Source organism: Molossus molossus, unplaced genomic scaffold (assembly GCF_014108415.1).
Source record: "Molossus molossus isolate mMolMol1 unplaced genomic scaffold, mMolMol1.p scaffold_m16_p_8, whole genome shotgun sequence".
Classification (NCBI taxonomy): Eukaryota; Metazoa; Chordata; class Mammalia; order Chiroptera; family Molossidae; genus Molossus; species Molossus molossus.
The window spans coordinates 47,535,761-47,557,187 of record NW_023425402.1 but is presented as its reverse complement, the minus strand read 5'-3'; the positions used below and the strand labels follow the sequence as shown (position 1 = coordinate 47,557,187).

At 40.5% G+C, this 21,427-nt stretch overlaps 1 protein-coding gene across 11 annotated transcripts in view; it reads left to right on the top strand.

The window, feature by feature from the left end:
- AFG1L (AFG1 like ATPase) overlaps positions 1 to 21,427 on the top strand; it is a 193,854-nt gene that overhangs the window by 164,230 nt on the left and 8,197 nt on the right. The window lies entirely within an intron of this gene.

Here is a 21,427-nt window from a genome sequence, read left to right as displayed (position 1 = left end):
GTAAGCAAAAACAGAATTCTAAAGGCTTAATGAGTAAACTGACTATACCTAAATTTTCCTTATTGAGAAATGTAATTTTTACACCTGCAGAAAATTGTTTCCTCAACTGATAACTGTGCTCACAAGTAACTATTTGCAAGAGTAGTTTGTTATTTGTGTCGTAAAAATAATCACAGGTGGCCAGGTGTGTTTGTAAAAAGTCTGAGCAGAAAAATATATCATCTGATGCATATGCATGGACTTACACATTGTTCACTAGGTTTTTTCTGTGGTTCTTAGTATTCACGGAAAGGAGGTACATCAGATACATGTTTTAGCCTTCATCTGTTTATTAATCTTGATTATGTCATATTAGTTTATATATCATTAGACTGAAACTGTACTGAACAAGTATCTTTTGGGGAGTTAAGAGACATGTTTCTTCTCAATCCATTTTATGCTTCAGTTTATTTCATGTATTCCAAATGAAACCACTTGTTGGAAACTACTTGTGGTTTGTGCCCTGTGCTTGGTGTGCTCTCAGTAAATACTAAAGGATGAATAGCTCTTATCTGCACTATTTGGCCAAGAGTCAAGTCTGATAGTGTTCGGATGCCAACAGGGGTGATTAGCATCAGGGAATATGAGCATTCATCACCAGAGCTAAGGTAGCTCTGGAATCTCCTGGGCCCTTTACCTTCCCAGCAGCACACCAGTTCTTGAATCATTGCTGATCTTTGGTGGCCATTTCCCAAATATGCTGACCTCTGGCAATACCATGCCCAGATAAGGCAGGCAGCCAGCCTGGCTAAAGTGTAGGGGACAGGTAGGACAGAAGTGAGACTGAACATAGCCTAGTAGAGAATGGGTCGGATTCTTGTAGGGAGGAGTGTGAATCCGGAAATGAGCCCTGAGTTTTTTTGCTCTGTCTTTTCCTGCTCACATTTCTACTCAATCCCTCAGGTAGAGTCATAGTGTTAGTCTTTTATTTTTTTTTGTTAATCCTTACCTGAGGATATTTTCCCATTAATTTTTAGATAGAGTAGAAGGGAGGGAGGGGAAGAAGGAGGGAGAAGACATTGATGTGAGACACATTAATTGGTTGCCTCCTGAATGACCCTGGATTTGGGGATTGAACCTGCAACCCAGGTATGTGCCCTTGACTGGTAATCAAATCCACAGCCCTTCGGTCCACAGGCCAGCGCTCTTACCACTGAGCCAAACCAGGCAGGGCCATAGTCTCAGTCTTGAAAGTCACCTTAAAAGTCATCTATCCATTCAACCAGTCCTGAATCCTCTTACAAGCTGTGGTCTTCCAGTTGTTTCGCAATGCCAGTGAGGGGGATGCCGTGAACGTGTGAGAAGGAACATAGGATACATGCAGTTAGATGTAAAATTTCAACAATATAGCCCTGGCCGGTGTGGCTTCCTCCTGTACACTGAAAGGTTAAGGGTTTGATTCCCCATCAGGCCACATACGCGGGTTGCTGGTTCAATCCCTGGTTGGGGTGCATATGGGACGCAACCGACCAATGTTTTTCTCTCACATTGATCTCTCTCTCTCTCTCTCTCTTCCCTCTCTCTAAAATCAATGGGCATATCCTCAGGTGAGGATTAAGAAAAAAATTAAAATAAATAAGTAAAATTTCAACATACATACCTTGACCTAAACTGTTTCATATAGGCCCTCAGTATTATAAGAAAGGTTTTGGAATAAAATCTCATAATTGACATGTACCATAATTTGATTTAAAAATATAAGGTGTAGTTCAGCCAGTGTGGCTCAGTGGTTGAGCACTGACCCATGGACTGAGAGGTCCAGTTCGATTCCCAGTCAGGGCACCTGCCCGGGTTGCAGGCTGATCCCCAGTGGGGGACGTGCAGAAGGAAGCTGATCGATGTTTCTCTCCGTCTCTCCAAAAAAATCAATAAAAACATATTTAAAAACAAAAATGTAAGGTGTATACTAGTAATTTTTCACCTGAATTTATTTATTCTGAAATTTTGTAAATAAAAGAAAATAGAATAGAATAGAATTCTCTGCAAGGTTGGAAGTTAGATTGAAGGATCACTTTTTACTAATTGCTGCTACTGATTTGTATCCTCCAAGGAAATAGCTATATATTGGGTTAAAAGTTGTTGATGTGGCCCTGGCCAGTTTGGCTCAGTGGTTGGAGCGTTTGGCCCATGAACTAAAGAGTCACAAGTTCCATTCTGGTCAAGGGCATGTGCCTCAGTTGTGGTTCTGGGGTCATGTGGGAGGCAACCAATCGATGTGTCTCTCTCACATTGATGTTTCTCTCTCTCTCTCTCCCCCTCAAACTTTATCTGAAGATAAATGGAAACATATTTTTGGGTGAGGATTAAAAAAAAAGTTGTTGATGGGTTTTGTGTTTTACTATTTTAAAGGGAAAAAAGGACTCAGAGAACCGCCCACAAAAGAGAGGCTAGATTAGAAATGTGAAAACTGTAGTCACTTAGAACAAACGTGGTGATTTCCATGATGAAAGGAGGGTGCTGAAGAATCAGAAGGAATGGTGAAAAACTGGGTCCAGAGAATACCTTCCTACCTGCTTCACATGGGAAGTTTTCTGTTGCAGGACACCTTGTGAGGCTGCAGTCTTGTTCAGCTTCTGTTCCCAGAGCAGGGCACGGACAGCCCCCTAGGTGCTGCAACCGTGCCACGGGTTTAAATTCTGCGAGCCTTGGACTTCTCAGATTCAGCTGCCGGAGGCTTCTCTGAGTGAGAAAACTTGCTTTCATTTTCTGTGAATATATTTATATTGTGCTGCTAACTGCCATGGTTTAAAACATGGCTGGTCCCTGTCATGAGGAGAGAGTGCCTAGGGCTTCCCAGAGTGTGCTAAGAACTCTGCACCATCAAAGTGTTCTCTGTCTTAGGAGGAGAATTATTTTGAGGATCAGGTCCAGTGGTAGAAGTAGACACAGCTCAAATTCCTTTGAAGATCACTTCTCTAAGAAAATATGACAAAGTAATACTTGCTATTTCGGTGTTTGGGAGGAATGTGTCATTTACCTGCTCAGGCAACGATTAAGAAGTTTGATTTAAATTTTTAACATTAAAGTGGTCATTAGCTTTTTAAAATTAGAATTTGTTTTTAATTTTAAAATAAATGAACTCACTTGGATTTAATAATAAATGTATCACAGCTCTAAACAGTAATTGAAAATAGTTCTCTAAACAGAAGACTTACATGATGAAATGCTTGGTAAAGTGTTGAGAAAATCTAGGCCAACCAACTGATAGTGACTATAAAACACTTCAACTTGTTTGACTATTTTGAAAATAGCTTTAACACTGCTGGCTTTGCCCTGGCCAGTTTGGCTCAGCAGTAGAGGGTGGGCGCTCGGGCCAATGAGTCGCAGGTTCGATTCTGGTCAAGGGCACATGCCTTGGTTACAGTTCGTCCCTGGCCCTGGTCTCGGTCATGCGGGAGGCAACCATTCGATGTGTCCCTCTCACGTCAATGTTTGTCTCTCTCTCTCTCTTTGCTTCTCTCTCCTTTTTCTCTCTTTCACTCTATCTGAAAATAAATATAAAAATATCCTCGGGTGAGGATTGAAAAAAACAAAAAAACACTGCTGGCTTTTCTAATGCTTACCTACCAACTGGCTCTTTTTTTTTTTAAACAGAAAAATAAATTTTAAATCAAGTAATTCTGTGATTTGTAACTTTCAAGTTTTTCTGTTCCCACCATAAAGTACATGATTTTGATATACTTCATAGTATCTCCCCCTTAGATTAGATCAGTTGACTCAAATTTTGTACTTATTTAGTATGTTGCTAATTAGAATATTTAATTATATATCTCATTATATATATTATTACTTTCAGATAGGTTTTATAAGATAAAGTTTGAGAATTGTTAGAATACCCTCCCTCCCTCTCTCCCTCCTTCCCTCCCTCCCTCCTTCCTTCCTTCCTTCCTTCCTTCCTTCCTTCCTTCCTTCCTTCCTTCCTTCCTTCCTTCCTTCCTTCCTTCCTGTTTTTGTTAATCCTCACCTGAGGACATTTTTCATTGATTTTTAGATAGAGTGGAAGGGGGAGAGAGTGAGAGAGAAAAAGAACATTGATATGAGAGAGAGACATTGATTGCTTGCCTCCTGCCCAACCCCCACTGGGGCCAAGGATCAAACCTGCACCCAGGCATGTGCCCTTGACCAAGAGTTGAACCCTCGACTGCAGGCCGATGCTCTAACTGCTAAGCCAAACCGGCCAGGGCCTGTTTTTGTTTCTGAAAATAACTTGGTGAAGATATTGAGTCAGGCAAAAGATTTTGAGGAAAAACTAGAAATGAGCTATAACATCAAGGAATTATTTCAATGTATTCTAGGGTCAAATATTACTGAACTCTTTTATCTTTTATTGTTATTCAAGATATGTATGTTATGTAGGATTTTCCCCCAAAACTGTTATATTGATTTTAGTAGTCAACAACCATTTAAGTGCTTGCATGTCTGTATGCCACTGTTTATGAGGAATCTTTTTCAAAGAGCTTACAATTTATAGAGGAAATAACATGAGCCAAGTACCAGACAGTGTAATAGTGGAAAGAAGCCCAACTAAGTCAAGAGATATAAATTCCAATCTTTACTCAGATACTATGTAGCTGAGGGGCCTTAAGCAGGTGGTTCCAAGTACCTAATTTCTAAAGTGCATGGTGTGATCAGCTCATTTCTGTCATTCCTTCCAGCTGCAACAGTCTGCTTTAAAGAGCTGTGTTCATACCTAGCCCGTGTGGCTCAGTGGTTGAGCATTGACCCATGCAACAAAAGGTCACTGGTTCAATTCCTGGTCAGGGCACATGCCCAGGTTGTGGGCCAAATCCCCAATGGGGGGGCATGCAGGAGGCGGCCAATCGATGTTCTCTCTCATCGATGTTTCTCTCTCTCTCTCCCTCTCCCTTCCCCTCTCTCTAAAATCAAGAAAGAAAAATAAATAAAGAGCTGTGTACACTAGTTAAGTACATATTATGAGTATATCAGGAATTCAATCTAAGGATAGTGAGGATTGGGAATATTCTGAGGAAACCTGAGATTTAAGGAGGAAACTGCTCCTGACATTGACAGGTGAGAGAATTTAGATGAGCGGACTGAAGGTATTTCAGCCATGATCAGAAGCCACGCTCCAAGGTTGCAGGATGAACAGAAGATACTTGCCTAACGAGAGCAGAGCACATGCCAGAGAGAAAAGGGAAGTGAGAGTGAAAATCTCAGATACTCCATGAAAACCAGACTTCTTGCGTGATCCGCAGAGCGGGACCGTGGTATGTGAAGCAAGGAACGTTGGAGGAACATGAAGGGGGCAGTACCCTCTAGGAAAGCTTCTGTCTCCCCTGGTATGTTCCAGTATGTCAGCAAATAGTATCTTGTCTTGGGAATGCCCACCTTTCAGGAAGGAAATTTGGTTAAATTAACCAACATGCTATACATGTGTTTAAATGACCTTTTATGCAAGGTAACAGAGAATGCTTCACCCTTTTAAAAAAATTTTATGGCCCTGGCCAGTTTGGCTCAGCGTTTAGAGCTTCGGCCTGCAGTCCAGACAGACCCGGGTTCAGTTCCCACTAAGGGCATGTACCTCGGTTGCAGTTTGTCCCCGGCCCTGGTTGGTTGTGCGGGTGGCAGCCACTCGATGTGTCCCTTTCACGTCGTTTCTCTCTCTCTGTCTTTTCCTCTCTCTCCCTCCCACTCTATCTCTACAAAAAATGGAAAAATGTCCTCAGGTGAGGATAAAACAAAAACAAAAACAAAAAAATTTTATGGCACTGCTCCCTAGTCATTCAACAGGTATTTGCTGAGTATCTCATGGGAAGCTGGCGTAGTTCTAGGTGCTGTGGGGGGTATGAAGAGGAATCAGAGTCCGTCTCCACACTTACACAGTCTTCGTTTAGAAGAGAAAATGCAGTCAGTGCACAGATGGCTGGACTATGAGGCCGATAATAGCACTGCAGTGTGACCACAGTGCTGTGAGCGCGGACCTGGCCCCGAGGGCTGGAGGGCTGGAGAGTCTGCTGCTGCGGGGGCTGCGGGGGCTGCGGGGCCGCAGGGGAGTGTGAGGCTGGCGTGTGGTTGTTCCCAAGAACAGGAGATTGCGAAAGCAACCTTTGCGATCTCTTCTTCTGAGGGTTTGTTTTTACGAAAAACACAGAGGTAGGACATTACAGAATATATTCAGAGAAGTAAAGGTCCAGGAGAGCTCCACTTCCATCAATGACAGAGTAACTGCTATTTGACCAACTTACCTGTAGATCACAACTAACTCTGAACAAAATACAAAAATTCTTGTCTGGAAGGCACTGTCTTGGTGGCTATCTGGTGAGCAAGCAAAGGCAGGGAGCAAGTGGAATGCAGTCAGCACGTGGAAGAAACTGTTGATTACAGTTGGCCTCATGCGGGGCATCTGACACTCGGTAGAAACCTGCGCTCTTCCTACTTGGGGCACCGGAGCAGCTGGAAAATGGAGGAGAAATCATGGAAAGGAGAGAACCACAGAGGAAGAGTCCCACATTCTTCATAGAAACTTTCCAAATCTTGGACTGATCTGTGAACCACACATGCACACTGAAGGCTGAAAACAACTGAATAGAGATTTCAGTTCCTGCTCATCACAAGGAGAAAGTTTGGTGTTTGGGACTAGTTATATTCTTTGGTAAAATATAACAGAATCTCTAGTCTCCACAACATGTCATCTGCAATATCCAGAATGCAATCCAAAATCATTAGATGTATGGAGACACAGGACAATCTGACCCATTTTAAAGGAGAAAAGGTAATTGATTGTGAGATGACACAGTTGTTGGAATTAGAGGCAAAGAGTTTGAAGTAGCTTTGATATGTATACTCATGGTTGTAAAAGAACATATACTGATGGGAAGTTTTAGCAAAGAAATTAAAACTGTATAAAAAGAACCAAATGGAAATTCTGAAACTATAAGTTAAACATTCTAGACCTAAAACATTTAAAGTTCACTGTATGTACTTAATACTAGATTGCAGATGATAGGAGAATCAAATTTGAAGGTGAATCAATAGAAATTATGCAACCTGAAGAGCAGAGAAAGAAAGGTTGATTTTAAAAAGCCTCATGGGTCCTGGCTGGTGTGGCTTAGTGGTAAGAATGTTGGCCCTTGCAGTGAATGGGTCTTGGGTTTGATTCCCAGTCAAGGGCACGTACCTGGGTTGCAGGTCTGTTCCCCATCCCCAGTTGGGGTGCATGCAGGAGGCAACCAATTGATGTGTCTTTCCCACATCGATGTGTCTGTCTCCCTTATTCTCTCCTCTCCCTCCTTCCACTCTTTCTAAAAAAAAATTCAATGGAAAAGATATTCTTGGGTGAGGATTAACAACAACAAAAAGCCTTATGGCATAAGAAACTATATCGGAAGTCCATCACAGAAGGAAAGGAGAAAAAGAATGGGTAGAAATTTTTCTTGAAGAAATAATGACTGAGATTTTTTCAAATGTAATAAAAGATGAAAATTTACAGATTTTAGAAGCTCAGCAAACCCCTAGCAGGTACAAAGAAAATCACTCCTAGCACATCATAGTCAAACTGCTGCAAACCAAACATAAAGATTTCAAAGCAGCCAGGGTAGCAGTTATCTGATTAATGAGACTACTGCTCGTCAGAAGCAACAGAGACCTGAAAACAGTGCAACAGCATCTTTAAAGTGCTGAAAGGAAAACCCCCTGAAAATCCAGACTTTTCTCTCCAGAGAATCTAAGAGTCATGGCTGGAACTTAGATTGAGGCAGGAGCGTGGTGTGCACTCAGGCAGGGGAGATGGGTTGAAGTCAGGGTAAAGGGCTTGTGTATCAGGTGAGAGAGTTTGGATTGGACCTTTCTTTCATCAGCATAAAACAAAGTAGTATTTTTTAAACAGATCTTTATCAGATAATCTGGCAAAGAGGTGAAGATTGGCACCGTGGCTACCCTATGGAGAGCCTTCGTGTGAAACATCTCCTCACGATGGGCATGGAGTTAAGTGAGCGGAGTGTACCTTTAAAGGGTGTCCCTCGTCTAGGTGGATGCTGCCCCTAGACAGAGAGCATGGCCTGGCAAACAGAGCGTGGACTGGACTTCAGCTCCTAATTGCCCTTTTAAATGACAGATTAGAAAGAACAAAATGAATATGAGAGAAATCTATACAATTGGATGTAGAGAGGTTTCAGGGCCAAGGACAAGCCACCTAGGGCTCTGACCCTTAAGAGAAACACCTGAGGTAGGAGAAGGGGGCTTCCAAACAATCTAGGACTTGGAGGTACAGATCTGGCTGTCATTTACAGGGATGCGTTAGTTTGGAGTCTAAAGGAACCCATGAAATCATGTGAAGTGACATATAAAAATGAGGGTGAAGATGGAAAATCTTGTCACCGGAGTCACTGGAAGGAAACAGAGTCAAGGGCCTGGTGTAGTTGAATCAAAGGTACAATAGAAACAATGATAATTTCCCTGAGGCCTTTCGTAAAGGGATTCCAGAAAGATGCCAGCAAACTGTTTTGTCAGCACCATTCCTGCTGCCAATATAAGTTTGTACTGTGCAGATTCTTTTTATTTTTTAATCTTCACCTGAGGATATTTTTCCATTGATTTTCAGATACAGTGGGAGGGAGACGGGGGGGGGGGGGAGTGCGAGAGAGAGAGAGAGACATGAATGTGAGAGACACATTGATTGGTTGCCTCCCACATGACCCCAACCAGGGCTGGGGATCAAACTGCAACCAAGGTACATGCCCTTGACCAGAATTGAACCCATGACTCTTTGGTCCACAGGCGGACACTCCAACTGCTGAGCCAAACAGACCAGGGCTGCATTGTACAGATTCTTATATCCAAGCTGGGGGGGAGGGGGGTAGGCATAAAGACAAAGTACAGTTCAATACAGAGGTCAAAAACGTGCTTTACAAAATAAGTTTTTTTCATTATTTGCTTTGATCTAGAAAATCCAGTTTAAAAATTTTAGAGATTCAATAAACTCACATTCAGTTCTTTCATGAATGTTGAATCTTGTAATAAAAAGGTGGACATCATATAATTCAAGGTCATCTTTTTGGCAAGAAGATGGAGTGAAGAATTCTATTGGTCTTATTCAGTTGGAAGGGTTTGGCCCTTTGTTTATCAAGCAGCAGAGAGAGGCATTCAACCTTGCTCTGATTCACCTTTTAGTATCTTTAGAATATGAATTAGCATTTTCACCCAGTATAGCCATGATTTGGAAAGCAGAAGAGGAGGAGGAAGAATAATAACTCTTTGATAGCCACTTCTTTTCCAACTTTGATTAGGCTTTTCAAATACCCAAGTCTAAAAGGATTCCGTTTGTCCCCAATGAACTCTGACAAGAAAAAGCAACAAAAAAATAACAAAATCTCTGCATTTGTAAGGCTTTAACATGTTCAGAAGTCCTCATTCTGACATTTAAAATAAGTTCTTTGCTATTCTAAAGCCTTTCCTCTCTTTCCTTTGTAGTGTCCCAAATGTCACTCTTCATGCCTCTTCCCTCTGCTTTCCAAAGGAAAAGGAAATTGATTGGCTTTCATTTCAAATGCACATGTAGGACCAGTAGCAAAGGGTGTAGAACTTCATCTGGCACTGTAGGGGTGATCTTTAAAGTTTCTTCTGGATAGATCTCAAAGCCAGACAGTGTGTCTTTCCTCCCACAGAGATGAAGCAAATACTACCCTCTACTGAGGGGATGCTTAGGATGGCTTGATTATGTTAATGATCAAGTGCTAGTTACTGATGTCAATGATTTTGGTAGAATCATGTTTACCAAAATCATGTTTTGGTAGAATGTACATGATAATCATAATTATCATGTACATTCTTATTAAAATTATTATATTAAAAATGTAAAAGGATAGGAACATTTTAGTTTTGGCTGTATTATTTCCTTCTGTAGTCTGTACATTCAGGTATCATAATGTCTGAGGCATTAATAATACTGTTTAAATGTCCATTTGTTTTGAACTAGCTAAGAAAATTTTCTTTCCAGTGGAAATTAGGAGGGGATTTTTATAGCATTATTTTATTTATTTTATTTTTCATTTAATCCTCACCAAAGGATATTTTTTCCATTATATTTTAGAGAGAGTGGAAGGGATGGAGGGAAGGGGGGAGAGAGAGAGAAACTTTGAAATGAGAGAGACATATCGATTGGTTGCTTCCTGCATGAGTCTGACTGGGGCTGGGACTTGAACCCACAACCCTTTGGTCCGCAAGCCAACATTCTAACTGCTGAGCCAAATTAGCCAGGGCAGCATTATTTTAATAAATGAATTTGTGAAATGATTCTAGCAATAGATGAACTATTTTTTCCCTCTGACAATATTTTTTTCTGTGTCTGCTGGATTGCTAATATCTAGATTAGTCATGTCTAAGAGCTAGCTGTTTGTGCAGCTAAAATAAAATTTTCTCATTCTTTATTATTATAAAGGGTTAATTATACATGGTTAATTAATAGTAGAGGGTCACTTTAAACTAAATGTCTTATAACCAAAAACTCTTTAAAGGAACTAACCAATGAAATAATTATGCATGCACACATACATTTGTATATGGCATGTTTTTGGAAAGTGTCATGCAAGCTGTGTTCGTGGGTATGAAGAATATGGGTTCTCTTATTAGGCTAAATCAGCAATTTTCAACCGGTGTGCTGCAAGGACTTTAAAACATGCAATACCTGACTGTTTAGTCAGGGGCACTGGCCTCTTTTCCCTTAGACTGTCAAATTAATAAATGACAACAGCCAACACAACAATAGCCATCCAGTGCAAATGGATCAAAATTGTACAAAATATATTATTGGGTGTACTGCAGAATTTTTTTTTTAAATTCTCACCCGAGGATATTTTTCCATTTATCTTCAGATAGAGTGGGAGGAAGAGAGAGGGAGCAAAAGGGAGAGAGAGAGAGAAACATCGATGCGAGAGGGACACATTGACTGGTTGCCTCCCGCATGTCCCCAACCAGAGCCAGGGATGAACCGCAACTGAGGTACGTGCCCTTGGCCAAAATCAAACCCAAGACTCATTGGTCTGTGGGCCAATGTTCTACCGCTGAGCCAAACTGGCCGGGGCATGTTGCAGATTTGTAATAATTAGTTTATGGGTGCCATGGGTTGAAAATTTCTGGGCTAACTGTTCTGTATAATGCACTGTTCAACTCATTTGTGTTGTTCCCATTCTCTAGAACCTGGTTTGCTTAGATGGGCTTGATGCTAAACCAATTTTAGCAAGGGAGCCCTGAGAAAACCCAGCAATCCAAAGTATCCCCATGGCTTCTTATAAAATCTGAAGCTTAACCCTGGCCAGTTTGGCTCAGCGGTTAGAGCATCGGCCTGTGGTCCAGACCCACCTGGGTTCAGTTCCCGCTAAGGGCATGTACCTTGGTTGCAGTTTGTCCCCGGCCCTGGTTGGGTTGTGTGGGTGGCAGCCACTCAATGTGTCCCTTTCACGTCGATGTTTTTCTCTCTCTCTTTCTCTTCCTCTTTCTCCCTCCTGCTCTATCTGAACAAAAAATGGAGAAATGTCCTCGGGTGAGGATAAAAAAAAAATTTTAAATCTAAAGCTTAAACCTCTAAATACCCTAATGGAGAAACTTTAGACACTGTGAGAACTAAATGGGAGGGTCTGACCAGGTTGAGTAATCTCATGGTGGGAATAGATTTCCAGGACATGATTAGCCAGTGTCTGTGTGGGAGGCTATGAAGGCCCATTTTCCTCAACCTTACAAGCCAAAGAAACTGTCTTCTTTTTCATCGACTCTAGACTGTGTTCTGACTGTCCCTCACACTGTAGTTAAATGGAAAACTTAAGCTAAATAAACTACCTAGCAGGACTTTCTATTCCAGGAGTATTTGGAGTCTTTCCGAGTAATGGGCTCTGCATTACACTAACTTATGCACTATTGTGATTCCGTTGGTATGGTTGAACCTAGTTTATCCCCTTTCTAAAAAGGTAAATTCTTCACTCCCCTCATATCTTAAATGTCTATCAAACAACTGGATGCTCCATCCTAGTCAGATGCTGGCTAATTGCTTAACAAATTATAGACTGGTTTACTCAATGCCAGATAATATAATCCATTCCACTAATTTTTACCATCTCAAGGAGACTCTTGCAGCTTTTTAAAAACTTAAATTAATTGGGGTGACATTGGTTAATAAAATTATATAGGTTTCAGGCGTACAATTCTACAACTCATCATCAGTACACTGTATTGTGTGCTCATGAGCCCAAGTCAGGTCTCTGTCCATTACCAGTTTTTAGTTTTCAATCAGTGCCTTAGAGTTGTATTAATGCCTACATTCAGTGATGCTCATTTATAATAATGATGATACTAATTATAATGGTTTTCTAATTCTTTGTGTTATTCTAATGTGTTTTTAACTTATCTCCAAGTTTTCATTTTGTTTTTTTTTATGCTACGGCTGTAAGTCAAATGTTTTTATGACAATTGTTGGGGTTTTCCACTCCCCAAATGAACTGGAAGTATTTCTAGGAATAAACCCAGCACGGACTTTTCACATAGTAAGCACTCAATAGATCTGGTTTGATGTGGCTGATGTTTTTGATGGTTGCTAATTCCAAAATCTCCAGAATCAGATATTTCCAGACTTTGGAGATCTATTACATATACGAAGCTAGTCAAGTGGGGTTGGGAAAGGGTGCAGTTGCCTCTGGGTTGCCATGTTGATTTTTTGTTGTTGTTGAGCCATTGTTTCCACAAACTCACCATTAAAATAAAAATCTGCCCCCCCACCAAAGAGAACTGTATTAATTAACCATTATTATTTGGCCACAGAGGAGACAGAGAGTTCAGCAAAGATCTGATAGATTTGGGTAGAACTAGCCTCCTGCCGGTGAGAGTACTAAGTCCAGGAGTAACACTTCCTGAGCACACCAGAGGACACCTTCTGAAATAGACTGTGTAGAATGGGCAGTCTTTTCTGGAATGGCAAGATGCTTCAGGGGCTATAAACTTGAGATTGCTCATACTAAATCATTATATGACCAATCTTGGAAAATTATTTACTCTATAAATGTACACATTTCGGTGCTCTGGTTTTTCTAATTATTATCTTTATTAACTTGGTGCATGTCAATTGTTTTAACATCAATTGATATATTTTTAGTTTGTGTTGAAAGGGACACATTCATTCTAATTCCATTCAAGCATGTGTTTTTCGATTAAAAGGCACTTCTCTTTCAGATAGGAGGTATTGCCATTTCTGTGTAAACAAAGCAAGATGCCACACATACTTGTTTAATGAGGAGCTATCAGGGTATCACTACAAGGAATTTATAAAGAGGAGTCTATACAGATAAAGAGTAACCCTTAGGACAGTATAATCTAGACAGTGCTTGAAATAATAATCATCCTACTTGAGCTGAAATAATGGTGGCAGAACAAGCATTAGCCAGGCAGAGAAAAAAGACATTCAAGCTGACAGCTCATTTGTGTGTGCTGAAGTGGATCAACCGCTCATTGCAGGGCAGAAGGCAGCCTGGTGGTAAAGCTCTGCACTTCACCTTGGTGTGACATTGAGAAATCCCACCCCCGGCCCCAGGTCACACTGAGGCAGACAGCTGTGCCGGTTCTCCTACAGGAGACAGAAGACAGCAGGCAAGCTCTTTATTCCTTAAAGTTTGTTAGAGAAACTGTGCTACATATAATCCAGCTGTATACTTTCAGTAATTAAGGAAAACAAATGCTCTTTGCAAACTCATTATAGATTTAAAGTTCTTTAAGTTTTCATCAGGTTTCCACAGAAACAAAGAGTTTCAAACAATAGTTGAGAATTCACAAACCATCAAATAAGTGGATTATAATTGTTCCTGCTTAGAAAATTATTCCGATAACCAGCCACATCAAAGACTATTAAACTTTTTAATTGCTCAGGTAGAAAGATGGAGAATGTCATCATTATCTATCATAAGAAGAATCCGCATTAGATAATGCTACTTGAGTTTTGAGCTAGAATAACATACTTAAGGATGCTACTAACTGAAGTGCCATTTAGTACTCAAAAATAATCATATGCTTTAATTATTCATAGGACACAATGCATGAATTTACAATACTAATTATGCTTTCAAAAAGTGTCTTATGCTATGGTTAACTTACACAGGAGGATCAACTAAGTGCAAAACAAAAGTGTAAATGTTTGCAACTGCAATAGATATCGTATGCATGAAAGTTAGTGGTGTGTTAGTGAGGTCCCAAGAGTGGAGAAATGTGTCTTCTCTGTTTTGCAAAGTTCTTGTAGGATTTAGCACAATGCCTTGTATTTATTGAGCATTCAGTAGTTATAATTGATTTTGAAGAAGACTCGGTAATAGTTTATTCATTCATGTACTAATCTTGTCTTACTCAAGACTGTGTTCCCTGGGCTGTGCTAGATGCTAGGGACAGAGGTGAATATGTCAATACTGACTGATCTGGGACTCAGTCTTGGAGTAAATGAAGGAGGCAACTGCAAATTTAAATAGCTTGACTCCTCAAGCTCTTTAGTAATGCATTTATGTTGACTGTTTCATGCATTCACTCCTCATTTTTATAGGGAGGGTGCAGAAGCCTAAATAGCCAAAAACAAAGAGTATACTTTGTTTGGAATCTCCTGATCTTCATCATTGTTCACTACAACATCATTCTGTTTTTACTCCTTTTTTGTAATAATATATTTTGCTTCTCTTCCCTTTGGAGAGTATAGAAAAATCTAAAAAATAAAGATCATAAAATACCTCTAAGTCTATCTCTCAGACCACTGAAAAATAACAGTTGTTAGCACTTTTTATATATTTACTTAGCTTTTTTCCTACATATATATTTTGAGCAAAACAGATATCTTAATTGTAATTTTTTATTTTTTAGCTTTTTATTATAAGCATGTTTCCATGTAAAATTTTTTCATAAACATCATTAGTTGTTGGCAACATATTATTCCATTGTAGCAACATACCATGTTTATTGAACCATTCCTTTGTTGTTTTATTTTAAAGTTGCGTTTTGGTCCACATAATTATGAATAGTCCTTGTGTATAGATAGCCTTTGGTTGAATTTCTGGTCATTTCCTATAGATTGATTTCTAGAAGCGGAATGATTGGGTCAAGTTTATGACTTCTTTTAGGATTCAATATAAGCACTGCATGCTTGCTGCACTGAGTAGTATAATTTATTTTTTTTTGCAAAATTGCTATGTGAAAAATATGTGCTTTTTTTGTTTGTCTTTGGTTAATACTGAGCTTATATTTTTCATTTGTTTATTAGCCTCTTATGTGTTTTATATTTTTTGTTCCATTATTGTCTATTAAAATTTCTTTATCTGTATTTTTTTGTTGTTGGAATGCTCTTATAATTTTAGTTTCATTGCAATCAATCTTTGTCTCACCCAGTTTCTTTTTTTGAATTTTCTAAAGAGTTTATTTGAGCCAAACTGACAACATATGCCAGGGAGCAAGACCTCATATGCTCTCTCACCCAGTTTCTTTTTCATGTCCAATTGCTCTCTCTCCCTGGAGCTTTCAGTTTTTATTCAATTGGGTCTTCTTGCAGTCTCTATGGATGGTATATGATTTCCTGGCTTCTGTTCTTCTACTTCTTATATACAATAAATCATAAGTTTTATTTTTGGAAATAAGGTTTATACTACACCATAAAAATTCCCAATTTGATTATAAAAATAAGTAAGCATTAAATAAATGATCATCTATGTTTCCCTTTTTATCAATTATATAAAACCAGTATTTTGCTATAAAAACTGGAAAGCTCTTTTGATCTCCTTTGGGCATACTCATGCATCTGTAGCCAGCTCTGCTGATGTTGGCCGGTTCTCTCGTCAGCTTCGGAGGGCCAGATGGCTGTCGGCTGGCCTGGGCTGCTTTCTCAGCTCAGACAACTGGCTCTCTCCTTCTCGCGTTCTCTCCTTCTCCAGCAGGCCAGCCTAGGTGTTGCAGCAGAGTGAATGGAAGGAGGTGTGCAAAGCCTCTTGAGAACTAAGCTCAGCGCTGGAAAACTGTTGCTTTTGTCTCTTTCTGTCGGCTGTGGTAATTACAAGGCCAGCCCAGGCTGAAGAGTTGGGCTGATGAGTCCATGTCTTAGTGGGAGAGCTGGAAAGTCACAGTCCGGAGGCATCAGGAGCCAAGAACAATTGAAGCCATTACTGTAATCAGACTATCTCACATAGGCATTCTTTATTTCTCCAAAAACATTTTAAATGGGTTTAAAATTATCATAATTAATTTTTTAGTGAATTCATTTGAATGCCCCAAACACCTTTAAATATGGAATGCTAGGAAAAGATGGGGTGAGTAGTTCTATGATTAGTAAAAGATGAGTGTCAATTTATCAGTCATAGTGATAAGGATGTTTTTTTCATATCATTTTTTTTATACAAGTATTTTTTTTTTGCAAAGATAAAATCCAATACACAAAGGTAGCCAAACGTATGAGGAGAAAAGACACTGAATGAGAACAAGAAAAAACAACAAACAATAAATTTAAGAACTCCAGATATTGAAATTATGAGTCCATATTTTAATCAACTTGGTTTACATTTTGCAAGAGATTTTTTTTTTAAAGTTAGGCTTGGAAATTTTAGTGTAGGGATCTAGCGACTATAACAAGGTGTGTGTGTGTGTGTGTGTGTGTGTGTGTGTGTGTCTGTTGAAAAAGACCCAATAGAAATTCTAGATATGTGAAGTACAATAACCAAAATTTAGAACTCACTGGATGAGTTTAAGAGCAGATAAAATATAGCTATGAAGAAACATAATGGACTTAGAAACATAAGTCAGAGGAATCTAGCCAAAATGAACCATGAGGAAGTGAAAAAGGAAAATACAAAAGAAAGGATAAAAGAAATGGAGAATATGAAGTTTACCCTGGGTTCCTTTAGAGAACCAGAAGGGGAAGAGAGCGAATTGAGCAGAGGCAATGTACATGTACAGATGGACTGGATATTGTCTGACCTTTATGAGCTAAAGGAACACACTAACCGTCGAGCTTACATGGAGAAAAATCGCTCAGATTAAGCCACGGTATAAAGGTCAACCTGGGCTGTGATGTGGATTTTGACATTACTTCGGCCTTTGATCTGGGGAACTCTGGTGCTTGGCTCTGAGGATTAAAGAGATTATTTGGGGATGCTACCATTCACCCCCTCCTTGTCCTAGTGTCATTTGTTGACTATAACTATATAACTAAAGTCAGACTTCACCCCAAATATCAAATCCTCTATTCTTTTGTCAAACTTTAAAGGAGAAAATATGCGTTCAGCTTACATTTTATTTTATTTTTAAATGTCCCTGAAAAAAAATTTCACTTCTATAGAATAACAAAATGGGCGGGATGGTGGGGAATGGTCTATGTCAAAACTGATATTATGATCTCACACTGATGCCCATTATAAAAATGACCTAAAAAAAACACTGGCCCTGGCTGGTTTGGCTCAATGGTTAGAGTGTTGGCCCGTGGACCAATGAGCCACAGGTTCAATTCTGGTTAAGGATACGTACCTTGGTTGCAGTTTATCCCTGGCCCTGGTTGGGGTCATGCAGGAGGCAGTCACTCAGTGTGTCCCTTTCACGTCGATGTTTCTCTCTCTCTCTCTCTTCCTCTCTCCCCCTCCCACTCTCTCTGAACAAAAATGGAAAAATGTCCTCGGGTGAGGATAAAAAACAAACAAAAAACCACTCTGTTGTATTTGCTGTTTAAAAGTAACACAAGTTCACTGGGGGCTAGGGGGAAGGACAAAAACATGTAACAAAGAAACAAAATTCATCTTTTCTTCCACCATCCAAAGATAACTACTTGTTCACATTTTGGTCTAGATCTTTCTAGACTTTTTCCTACATACACACTAGGCTGTGCAACAAAGGCTTGCCTTGGGAGTGGGGAATTTGGGCCAACTAAGAAAGGGTGTTTTTTTTTTCTCTCTCTCTTTTTGGCAGGTGTTTCAAATGTTTTGAGACAAATGAGTTTAAAAGAAGGAATAAGCCTGCTGCCCAGGCTCTGTTGTGTTTTATTCATACATCGAATCACTAATTCATTCAATATATATGAAGTACTTTCTGTGTGTCATGTACTGGTTTAGGGGCTCTTCACTGTGTGGGCCTCGGGTGTTTCCCTACAAATGGTGCTAATGGTGTTACAGACCGATTTGGGAGGGAGTGGGCCTGTGGCAGAAGCTGGTTTTGTCATCTAAATTTGACTTCATGAAGGCTAAGGTGCCAGGAGGGCAGAAATCTCGGTGGGTCAGAGCTGGCAGGAGGGACGAAAGGGAGCAGCTTTTACCTGCTGTGGAAAGGCAGAGGCAGGCTGCAGTCAGCCGAACTGTCTTCTTACTTAGCCTGCTTGGGTCATGAGCTGAGGAAACGGTTATTTCATAGGTTATAAAAATATAGCTACTATTTATCGTCTGTTGTATGCCAAATAGTGTATATGCATATATCATTTCATCTGCTTCAGGCATGCTCTCTGCTGATTCTAACTAACACTTTGAGCACTTGCTATGCGGCAGCCGCAGTGGAAGGGTTTCGCACGAAGGCAGTACACGGAGTTCTTGGGGCGTAACCTGAGGATAGGTCTTGTGATGGGGGACACATGAGTTCAGAGAGACATACTCAAAGTCACACGAAGAAGTGACAGACCAAGGCCTCTACTGGATTTTTGCTCACAACTGTTTAACTTCTTTATGAAAAACAGCATTTCTGATGGATAAGAAATCCCCATCTGCCACCAGGTTAAATCCTGAAAGTTTATTTGAGTGTCAGTTCTTGGACACTTCAACATGAAAGCCAGGACAAGAAAACGCACTCTTTAAATATTTACTTAAAAAAAAAAAATTCTAATATTTAAAAGTAATCTTAATCTTAGTGGAGCTGATTTCTCTTAGGAAAAGGCTTCCTTGATTTAATACATTTTATTCTTCTTTCTCGTGTTTTTTAAAGAAAAAAATAATATTGCTATCTCTCCATGGCCCAGATTGGAATTTCTTTGGCAATTAGTAACCTTTCCTTGTTTTAATGACTATTTTTTAATTGTGGTAAAATAACACATCACATAAAATTTACCATTTTTTTCATGGTTAAGTGTACCTTTCAGTGGCCTTAAGTACATTCGCGTTGTTGTGCTACCGTCATCACTGTCCATCTACAGAACTCTCATCAGCCCAGACTAAAACTCCGTATCCACTCAACACCAACTCCCCATTCTCCCCAATGACGATCGTCTTTAAAGGAGCTAGATAACTACCTTAAGCTTAGTTTTCTTTTCGGGAATGAGCACATAACTGTTTCAGGCATACGAAGGAAAGGGATATTGGCTAATGTAATGACAAATGCAGAGCCTACTGACGGAGGTACACAATTTGTAAAAATAGCTGAGCGGGCAGAATTCTGATGTTCAGTTGCCCCAGGCACTTCAGTGCACTTCTGATGATGATTTTCCTTGGGCAGGTAGTTATTCTGATAGAAATCACATTCATGCATAAAGAGTGGGCTTAATTATACATAACTACATACTGAAGATGAGGTTTTACATTTTTTACATGTACTTTCTTATTTACAAAAGATGAAACACTAAATTCTAACTCATCTAAAAAAAAAAAAGTAGTGTGTGTCACCCTCAGAACATGAGAGTTTTATTGAGTTATCCTTTTTTGCAGGAAGACACTGTGTCTTGCCTCCTCCTCCCCCTTCTGGGAATTGTTTTTGTTACGTGAGGATTCCACAGTCTCATCTGTCATTGCTGTGACTCAGGACAGGGTGCACAAAGGCTGAGTTAGGGTTTAGGGTGGTGGAGCAAAACTCACTGTCCTACTGCGAATAACACTTCTCTACATCCTCAGCTCATTTGTGCTGAGGCCTAATCATTTCAGCTCAAAATAGTAAAAATTAAAAGCAACCAAAATGGTTTGATTGCTAATGTATGCCCAGGCACCATGCTAAATGCTTCACATGTATGATTTCGTTTAATCCTCTCAATCCTATGAGAAAGGATCAAATTTCCATATTACAGATGGGAAAACTAAGGAACAGAAAGATTACATAACTTGCAAAAAGCCCACAGTTTATAAGTGACCAGCTGAGGAGTCAAACCCAGGCAGTCTGGAGTCCTTGCTCCTAGCTACTCTGTTAACACACATTCCTGGTCCATATCAGGTTTGACAGCAAGGTTTCCTTGTAAGAGAGTCAGGGTTAAAACCGAACACACACACACACTCTCTCTCTCTCTCTCTCTCTCTCTCTCTCTCTCTCTCTCGACCCTGTGTGGCCGAGGTGAGGGGAGAGTCAGCTAAGGTCAGGCACTGGGTCTGGAGGTAAATGCTCTCCAGCAAGGGAGGGGAATGGGAAGGCCAAGGTTATCTCCTTCTTCCCCCCATTTGTTATCTGTTGGTGGGAGGAGAAGGGAAAGTCTAAGTAGACTTGCAGAGGATTCTGGTCGTTCTTTGTGCTCAAGCTCTCTGGTGTTCTGCCCCTTTGCCCCAGGTCTCCAAATTGCCACCTCCTCCTTAGAACTGCCCCTTGCAGGGAACCCCTTCTCCAGAATGTAACTCTCAGGTTGCTCTTACCTCCCAGACCTCTGGGAGCAGTCTTCTCTCCTGAGTGTAGCTGTGTTCAGCTGCTTAGGGTAGTGGTGGGCCTAAATTAATGGGCTCTAAGTGGGAATGAATGACTCTCCCCATCCTCACGGTTCCCTAATTCTCCCAAGAACATAGTCCATCTACATTTCTGAAAGGAGTTTTAATGCAAATGACTCCCCACATGAGGGGGACATTTCCTGACAAGGAGGACATTAATGGTTCTGCCAGAAATTGAGGAGGCTTAGCGCCTGTATCCCAGCATCAGGCGTGGGTCGTGGTGATCCAGGAGCTTGCTGAGGGACGTCAGAGGAGATCCCGGCCCACTCCATCTCTGGTCCCCCCCGCACTCCAGTGGGGCCAGAAACACTCCACGGGGCCCTGCTCATGGCTTCTGCTCACAGGTACAGCGGTCCACATACAACTCAAAATGAGGGAAGGTGACGTTTCCTGGTATGTTCCTAACCCCAAAGAATGTGTTTGCAGACAGCCTCATAGTTTTTGTGAGTTTAATCCATGTTTCAGGAATAAGCACTTTATATCTGTAGGTGGCATCTTTGTAACTAATTTTGTGGGTCTTGGGGTCTGTACCCCCTCGAGTGAAGAGAGAGCATGCCATGCCAAATCATGCCGAGGTCTCCTTACTGCTGGTCATTCAGCCCTGCTCCCTCCCGCAGAGGTTAGCAGTGTTTCCTGCACCACACCTGGATACCTACCTCAACCACAGGAAAACTATTTTCTGATGAGTTTCAAATGGTAACATGATATTCAGCATGGCATTATAAGATAGCTCCATTTAACAACAGTGGCTGTTTGTGGTGGAGTCCTGGGCATGTTTAAGGTTA